The sequence below is a fragment of the Neolamprologus multifasciatus genome, chromosome 12, assembly GCF_963576455.1.
Source record: "Neolamprologus multifasciatus chromosome 12, fNeoMul1.2, whole genome shotgun sequence".
NCBI classification, from domain to species: Eukaryota; Metazoa; Chordata; class Actinopteri; order Cichliformes; family Cichlidae; genus Neolamprologus; species Neolamprologus multifasciatus.
Window position 1 is genome coordinate 11,173,810 of NC_140450.1, and position 10,424 is coordinate 11,184,233.

Sequence of the window (10,424 nt, forward strand, 5' to 3'; positions counted from 1 at the left end):
CACCGTGCAATTTGACGAGGTCCTTTTGAGCCGCAGCAACAAAATAATGTCCACTCATGCCGAAGAACTAAGTGCATCCATCCCGCTGAGAGAAAGACTGGAGAACAATGAAATTACTTTCTCTTCACTGGCTCTGGCTGGAGAAAAACAGCCATGGCGGATACTGTAAAAGCACAAATGCAAAGACAATAGCTTTCCTCCACTTTAGTTACGGTCACAAACGTATAGAAAATGCTGGATCTGCAACTCTTTGTCCTGCTTTTGAATCCAGAGGTTGTACTGATGTACAAATCCGTATGAAGTATTCTAAGGAGTTGCGAGTCCTTTTTGGAGCTTTATTAATTATTCAAGCTCCATGTTCTAAAATTGCTTGTTTAATGCATTGCTTTATAACCATGAAAAGATTCAAACATGTTTGCTCTCGAGAAATATTTAAGTAAAAAGTTGTGTGGGGGGCTGGGGTAAGGGGCAGTAGAGTGACACATAAACTTGACCGCGGTAAAGTGAGCCGTCATTTGTGAGCCGCGGTCAAGCCAGCCGCCTCTTATCCGCCGCATAAATTTCCTTGCGCTTTTACACCAGTCTTTACGGTAGCGCCTTTTCGCTTTATATCCCGATTGAGAGCCTAGACCCGCGCACGCGCGCACGCGCGCGCACACATTACGATGGAACAGCCCAATACAGTCAATACAATTATGTCTATTACAAAAATTCATTAAAAATCATCCTTAGTAGTTGAGGTCCAACTTTCAACAGATTCCTTCTCTGGGAAGCCTACTGTACCTGTGTGCCAAGTTTCATCCAGATTTACTGTAGAATTCCTCAGAAATTAAAGGACATTTATATTCAATGCAATACAGTCAATACACTACAATTATGTCTATTACAAAAATTCATTAAAAATCATCCTTAGTAGTTGAGGTCCAACTGTCAACACATCCCTCCTCTGGGACACCTACTGTACCTGTGTGCCAAGTTTCATCCAGATTTACTGTAGAATTCCTCAGAAATTAAAGGAAACTTATATTCAATGCAATACAGTCAATACACTACAATTATGTCAAATTTCAAAAATTCATTAAAAATCATCCTTAGTAGTTGAGGTCCAACTTTCAACAGATTCCTTCTCTGGGAAGCCTACTGTACCTGTGTCCCAAGTTTCATCCAGATTTACTGTAGAATTCCTCAGAAATTAAAGGAAACTTATATTCAATGCAATACATTCAATACACTACAATTATGTCAAATTTCAAAGATTCATTAAAAATCATCCTTAGTAGTTGAGGTCCAACTTTCAACAGATTCCTTCTCTGGGAAGCCTACTGTACCTGTGTGCCAAGTTTCATCCAGATTTACTGTAGAATTCCTCAGAAATTAAAGGGCATTTATATTCAATGCAATACAGTCAATACACTACAATTATGTCTATTACAAAAATTCATTAAAAATCATCCTTAGTAGTTGAGGTCCAACTGTCAACACATCCCTCCTCTGGGACACCTACTGTACCTGTGTGCCAAGTTTCATCCAGATTTACTGTAGAATTCCTCAGAAATTAAAGGAAACTAATATTCAATGCAATACAGTCAATACACTACAATTATGTCAAATTTCAAAAATTCATTAAAAATCATCCTTAGTAGTTGAGGTCCAACTTTCAACAGATTCCTTCTCTGGGAAGCCTACTGTACCTGTGTGCCAAGTTTCATCCAGATTTACTGTAAAATTCCTCAGAAATTAAAGGACATTTATATTCAATGCAATACAGTCAATACACTACAATTATGTCAATTACAAAAATTCATTAAAAATCATCCTTAGTAGTTGAGGTCCAACTTTCAACAGATTCCTTCTCTGGGAAGCCTACTGTACCTGTGTGCCAAGTTTCATCCAGATTTACTGTAAAATTCCTCAGAAATTAAAGGACATTTATATTCAATGCAATACAGTCAATACACTACAATTATGTCTATTACAAAAATTCATTAAAAATCATCCTTAGTAGTTGAGGTCCAACTGTCAACACATCCCTCCTCTGGGACACCTACTGTACCTGTGTGCCAAGTTTCATCCAGATTTACTGTAGAATTCCTCAGAAATTAAAGGAAACTTATATTCAATGCAATACAGTCAATACACTACAATTATGTCAAATTTCAAAAATTCATTAAAAATCATCCTTAGTAGTTGAGGTCCAACTTTCAACAGATTCCTTCTCTGGGAAGCCTACTGTACCTGTGTCCCAAGTTTCATCCAGATTTACTGTCGAATTCCTCAGAAATGAAAGGAAACTTATATTCAATGCAATACAGTCAATACACTACAATTATGTCTATTACAAAAAATCATTAAAAATCATCCTTAGTAGTTGAGGTCCAACTTTCAACACATCCCTCCTCTGGGACACCTACTGTACCTGTGTGCCAAGTTTCATCCAGATTTACTGTAGAATTCCTCAGAAATTAAAGGAAACTTATATTCAATGCAATACAGTCAATACACTACAATTATGTCAAATTTCAAAATTCATTAAAAATCATCCTTAGTAGTTGAGGTCCAACTTTCAACAGATTCCTTCTCTGGGACACCTACTGTACCTGTGTGCCAAGGTTCATCCAGATTTACTGTAAAATTCCTCAGAAATTAAAGGAAACTTATATTCAATGCAATACAGTCAATACACTACAATTATGTCAAATTTCAAAAATTCATTAAAAATCATCCTTAGTAGTTGAGGTCCAACTTTCAACAGATTCCTTCTCTGGGAAGCCTACTGTACCTGTGTCCCAAGTTTCATCCAGATTTACTGTCGAATTCCTCAGAAATTAAAGGGCATTTATATTCAATGCAATACAGTCAATACACTACAATTATGTCTATTACAAAAATTCATTAAAAATCATCCTTAGTAGTTGAGGTCCAACTGTCAACACATCCCTCCTCTGGGACACCTACTGTACCTGTGTGCCAAGTTTCATCCAGATTTACTGTAGAATTCCTCAGAAATTAAAGGAAACTTATATTCAATGCAATACAGTCAATACACTACAATTATGTCAAATTTCAAAAATTCATTAAAAATCATCCTTAGTAGTTGAGGTCCAACTTTCAACAGATTCCTTCTCTGGGAAGCCTACTGTACCTGTGTCCCAAGTTTCATCCAGATTTACTGTCGAATTCCTCAGAAATGAAAGGAAACTTATATTCAATGCAATACAGTCAATACACTACAATTATGTCTATTACAAAAAATCATTAAAAATCATCCTTAGTAGTTGAGGTCCAACTTTCAACACATCCCTCCTCTGGGACACCTACTGTACCTGTGTGCCAAGTTTCATCCAGATTTACTGTAGAATTCCTCAGAAATTAAAGGAAACTTATATTCAATGCAATACAGTCAATACACTACAATTATGTCAAATTTCAAAATTCATTAAAAATCATCCTTAGTAGTTGAGGTCCAACTTTCAACAGATTCCTTCTCTGGGACACCTACTGTACCTGTGTGCCAAGGTTCATCCAGATTTACTGTAAAATTCCTCAGAAATTAAAGGAAACTTATATTCAATGCAATACAGTCAATACACTACAATTATGTCAAATTTCAAAATTCATTAAAAATCATCCTTAGTAGTTGAGGTCCAACTTTCAACAGATTCCTTCTCTGGGACACCTACTGTACCTGTGTGCCAAGGTTCATCCAGATTTACTGTAAAATTCCTCAGAAATTAAAGGAAACTTATATTCAATGCAATACAGTCAATACACTACAATTATGTCTATTTCAAAAATTCATTAAAAATCATCCTTAGTAGTTGAGGTCCAACTTTCAACAGATTCCTTCTCTGGGACACCTACTGTACCTGTGTGCCAAGTTTCATCCAGATTTACTGTAAGATTCCTCAGAAATTAAAGGACATGTATATTGAATTCAATACACTTACTTAAATATTGCATCATATTCAAAAATTCATTAAAAATCATCGATAATAGTTGATGTCCAACTTTCAACACCGTCTTACTCTGGGCGACCTACGGTATCTCTGGGCCAAGTTACATCTTCACTGTAATCTTTATCAAAAATTGAAAGAACAATTATATGTCAATGCTGGCTGTGTGCCTTTCAAAGTGACACTAAATAACAGAACTCAGGCACATCAGGGAATAATCCAAAAGGCGGATTTATTAAACAAAAACAACATACAAAATATCCCTAACCCATACTACATAACCTAAAAAGAAACAAAGGGACACTTAGAAGCACAAGAAAACAATACTATACTGAAAGGGCAAGAGACACAGCCCAAACATAATCCACAACTAAAACGCCAAAAGAACAAGTCATCCCACATAGCAGACGGGTGTTGCCTGGATCTAGTGTGAAGCCGGCACTGCTGGCTGACTTCTGGCATGGTAAGATGGCACTGTTTATGTGATGGCATGCTACATCTGGCCTGATTGGGTGAATGTGACATGTTGTATAGAGCACTTTGAGTAATATGGGTGAGTAAAAAGGCGCTATATAAGAATCAGTCCATTCACTGTCTGAACAGAGTTTTGTCATGACAGTTTATTTGATTGTCTTCACTGACTCGCTTTGAAATCCAGATTTTAATTTTGGAATATTAAGTGTACTTGTGGTTCCTATAGAATTTTAAGGTTGAACAGGAATCATCTCTCAGGCCTCTCTTCTGTGGATGCAGCTCACATCATTCTGTACAATACGATAATTTTTAATTCTACAACTGTTTATAACCTGCATATTTCACATTTGTGTATAGCTGTATATCTCATATTTCTGTATAGTTTTTTTAATTTCATATTCTGTATAGTTTTTCATGTTTATATCCTGTTCATAGCCTGTACATACTTATAGTTATAGCATATTCATAACATACCTTCATACCGTGTACATTATAACATACCATAATAGACCCATTTCTGTAATATACTTACATACCTATATTATTGCTAATATATATTGTAATATATCTATATCATGGCTAAAGCACTTCTTGATGGATGCAAACTGCATTTCGTTGCCTTGTACCTGTGACATGTGCAATGACAATAAGGTTGAATTCTATTCTATTCTATATTAATTCAGAAGACAAACACCCGTCTCTGCTTTTGAGATTAGCATTAAAACCCTCAGTTTTGACAAATAATACAGTTAGAGTGGATCAGGTGACCCTGAATCTTCCCTTATTTGTGCTGCAATAAGCCTAGGCTCTTGTGGGCTTCCCATCATGTATGAATTTTTTCCTTCTTTGCTCTTTCTGTGTTTATACACCTCTCTGCATTTAATCATTAGTTAGTATGTATCTCTTGCACAGTATGTTGTTCTGTCTCCTTTTCATCAACCTCAGCCAGTCACAGTAGATGGCTGTCTCTCCTTGAGCCTGTTTCTGCCAGATGTCTCTACCTCTTCAAATGGAGTTTTTCCTTCCCACTCACACTAAATGTTAGCTCATATGGGGTACTTAAATTGTTGGGGCTTTCTTTGTATTATTGTTGTGTTTTTAACCAGCAACATAAAGTGTCTTTAGGTGACTGTTGTTGTGGTTTGGTGCTGTATAAATATAATAGAATAGAATCGAATAGAATAATGTACTTCAGACCGGGAGATTGGCAAAATGTATAAATAGGATGGTGATTAGGGGAATTGGAGACAGCTGTGTAACACAGCAGGGATACATTGGGAATAAGAAGACAATGGAAGTAAGACTCAACACAAGAAAGAGACAAGAGGCCACCAAACTAAAACACAGACTAAGACACACGAGCTTGACACAGACAAAACCAGAAACAGACATGAAGACAAGACTGGCTTTAACACTAGAGTGTTTTCACAAGTGTTCCATCCACTTGTGGAATGCTTAAAAAGAACTACACTTAAAAGCAATATGGAACTGAAAACAAAAGAATACATAATGTAAACATATCATCAAATAATCCAGGACTCACAAACAATGATATGATGAACAGAACTATAAAGAACAAAACTGAGAAATGCTTGGTAAACTGACCAAGGACTATGTCATCATGTCAATTTTTTAATATCATAGTTAATGTGTCCTGATTTGTAGATAGTGCCACCTGACAATTACCAGGAAATCCAACTGGGTGACAAGCCAGAGTTGTTTGCCTACACACCCACTGACTAGAAAAAAGGTCCAGGACTCTTCAAGCTGGGATACAGGCATCAAAGACAAAGATGTAACCAGATAGAAAGTCATCAGGAAGGCATTGCCTGTTGTTGCTGCTGCTGTCAGACTTTTTAATTCATCCACTTGTGTCAGACACATATTGAACAGGAATAAACATGACTCACTGCACTCTCTCACTTTGTATGCCACAATGTTTGCTTAGACACCTGTATGCTTATATTGTTTATTATATCCCAGAAACATTAATCTTAAAACTTGTGTTCCTATGTCTATATATAAGTTTATTTTCATATCTCTATATTAATCTATTTATAGCTCCATTCCCTCACTTCATTTTATACAATTGCTTTGTTCCTGCATGAGAGCTATTTAAAATGGTTTCACACAAAGTGCCTCCAGATGAATACAGAGTAGTTTTGGACAGCAGAGGCTGGAGAATGGTATTGCTCTCTGTGTGAAAAATAACTACTTATTTGAAATGAAGATGAATGTATGTTGTCAAGGCAAAAAAAAGATTTTTCTTTTAAACAGTACATTGCATAATGAGAGTTGGCAGTTCGTCTTGTCACCGGAAGGTTGCTGGTTCGAGCCCCAGCTCCCACAGTCTCGGTCGTTGTGTCAGAAAAGCGGCAGAGCTACGCCAGAATGCTCTTTGTGGACTACAGCTCAGCCTTTAATGCAATCATCCCAGACATCCTCTGCTGACCTTCCACCACTCGCCCATTGAGAGCCTACTAACTTACTGCATCCGAGGATGGTACGGCAGCTGCACTAAGGCGGATAGCGAGTCAGTGAAGACAATCAAATATGCTGTCATGACAAAACTCTGTTCAGACAGTGAATGGACTGATTCTTATATAGCGCCTTTTTACTCACCCATATTACTCAAAGTGCTCTATACAACATGTCACATTCACCCAATCAGGCCAGATGTAGCATGCCATCACATAAACAGTGCCATCTTACCATGCCAGAAGTCAGCCAGCAGTGCCGGCTTCACACCAGATCCAGGCAACACCCGTCTGCTATGTGGGATGACTTGTTCTTTTGGCGTTTTAGTTGTGGATTATGTTTGGGCTGTGTCTCTTGCCCTTTCAGTATAGTATTGTTTTCTTGTGCTTCTAAGTGTCCCTTTGTTTCTTTTTAGGTTATGTAGTATGGGTTAGGGATATTTTGTATGTTGTTTTTGTTTAATAAATCCGCCTTTTGGATTATTCCCTGATGTGCCTGAGTTCTGTTATTTAGTGTCACTTTGAAAGGCACACAGCCAGCATTGACATATAATTGTTCTTTCAATTTTTGATAAAGATTACAGTGAATTGAGATGTAACTTGGCCCAGAGATACCGTAGGTCGCCCAGAGTAAGACGGTGTTGAAAGTTGGACATCAACTATTATGGATGATTTTTAATGAATTTTTGAATATGATGCAATATTTAAGTAAGTGTATTGAATTCAATATACATGTCCTTTAATTTCTGAGGAATCTTACAGTAAATCTGGATGAAACTTGGCACACAGGTACAGTAGGTGTCCCAGAGAAGGAATCTGTTGAAAGTTGGACCTCAACTACTAAGGATGATTTTTAATGAATTTTTGAAATTTGACATAATTGTAGTGTATTGACTGTATTGCATTGAATATAAGTTTCCTTTAATTTCTGAGGAATTCTACAGTAAATCTGGATGAAACTTGGCACACAGGTACAGTAGGTGTCCCAGAGGAGGGATGTGTTGAAAGTTGGACCTCAACTACTAATGATGATTTTTAATGATTTTTTGTAATAGACATAATTGTAGTGTATTGACTGTATTGCATTGAATATAAGTTTCCTTTCATTTCTGAGGAATTCGACAGTAAATCTGGATGAAACTTGGCACACAGGTACAGTAGGTGTCCCAGAGGAGGGATGTGTTGAAAGTTGGACCTCAACTACTAAGGATGATTTTTAATGAATTTTTGAAATTTGACATAATTGTAGTGTATTGACTGTATTGCATTGAATATAAATGTCCTTTAATTTCTGAGGAATTCTACAGTAAATCTGGATGAAACTTGGCACACAGGTACAGTAGGTGTCCCAGAGGAGGGATGTGTTGAAAGTTGGACCTCAACTACTAAGGATGATTTTTAATGAATTTTTGAAATGTACATAATTGTAGTGTATTGACTGTACTGCATTGAATATAAATGTCCTTTAATTTCTGAGGAATTTTACAGTAAATCTGGATGAAACTTGGCACACAGGTACAGTAGGTGTCCCAGAGGAGGGATGTGTTGAAAGTTGGACCTCAACTACTAAGGATGATTTTTAATGAATTTTTGAAATTTGACATAATTGTAGTGTATTGACTGTATTGCATTGAATATAAGTTTCCTTTAATTTCTGAGGAATTCTACAGTAAATCTGGATGAAACTTGGCACACAGGTACAGTAGGTGTCCCAGAGGAGGGATGTGTTGAAAGTTGGACCTCAACTACTAAGGATGATTTTTAATGAATTTTTGTAATAGACATAATTGTATTGACTGTATTGGGCTGTTCCATCGTAATGTGTGCGCGCGTGTGCGCGGGTCTAGGCTCTCAATCGGGATATAAAGCGAAAAGGCGCTACCGTAAAGACTGGTGTAAAAGCGCAAGGAAATTTATGCGGCGGATAAGAGGCGGCTGGCTTGACCGCGGCTCACAAATGACGGCTCACTTTACCGCGGTATAAACTTGCGCTAATTCTTTGGAAATGTTTTTCATTAAACATACTCAGTTCGTTTAACCGCCTACAAGCTGCAAGTTGGCAACACAGTCAAGCTACTCTCAAGAAACAATTTTTTTTTTTTTTATTGTTTATTGCTCGTTGCCGAGCAGCAGAAAGGGAGAAGAAGAGGAAGACAGCGTTATGATGCCGCTCCTCATAAAGCCCTATTGTGCGCACTCGAAGGGGTTGGGAGGGGGCGTTCTCGTCGTTGAAGTGTGTACGCGTGTTTGATAAACAGCGCCCCCTAGTGCTTAAAGCAGATGAAATGGGTAGTATACAGTACTTCAGTTCATTTCCTTAGAACCATATTCATGTATAATCACCAACTTGAATAATATGTTTTTGTGATAAAGGTGCAAAGTTTAGTTTCTGTCAGGATAATGAAAAACAGCATTTGGCTGTCAATGTTTGTTTTAGGTTTTTTTGTTGTTTTTTTGTTTTGTTTTGTTGCCCTGAGAAAGAAATCAAATATCCACTGTGATTGAAAATGAGTGTGAATCTGTGTGGAGACCATAAATGCAGGATGTGCAAGATAATCTTATACAATGATGAGAATGAATTACAGTAGAAACAGGAGAAAAAGAATTAATAAAATCAGAAAAAATGTTTTTATAATCCTGAAATTAGGATAGCATTTAAATTAAAAAGGAAAAAGGAAAAAGAAGGGGGGAAACATGAGACAGAGAATATCACAAGACTGCACAAATGACACAGGCTGTGTGTGAGAGACACATGAAACAAAACTAATCTTCAAAGTAACACAGGGAATAAACCAAAGACAAATACTAAACAGGGAGATCAGAAGGATCACAGTAGACATGAAAGAAACAGAGGAACAGTCATTAACAAGACATGAGAGAGAGAAAAAACTATCAGTAGACTAGTCATAAGGTAAAACCAGGAATCACAGACTCAAAAGCACATAAACTAACACTCACTCACAAAATACTGGAATAATAAAATAATAGTAGGTTTAATAGGTTTAACCTTGTTTTCTCAAGGTTAAAAAACAAACAACTTAAAATTCTAACATAATAACAGAACTGAAACAAAAACCTAAAGTGAAGTTATTCACAAAATGTTCAAATCCCAGAAACACAAAAACTCAGGACCATGACAACGAGCCCAGAATTGGATTGTACATCACATTTGTTTAAAGTCAGCATTTCACATGTGCTCCTCTATTACCGTAAAATAGTGAGTGTATAGGAATATCCTCAAGATGTTTGCACACAGCATGCATTCCTTCCACCTACCGATACTGAACAACATCTCTGGAGACGCTGTTATCACACTCCAAAGAGACCTTCGGTATTTGCTCACATCAGTGTCTAGGCCTTTCTGATGTCACCCACTAAAAGCTCTTTGTTGAGTTTCAGCTGAGTTAATTACAGAGTGTGACAGAACATTTACAAACACCTTGATGTGCTGAAGGACTGCAGGATCTGGATCAAGTGATGCCCGGGAGTAAAGTGTGTGAGAAAATGTCAGGGTGCTCCG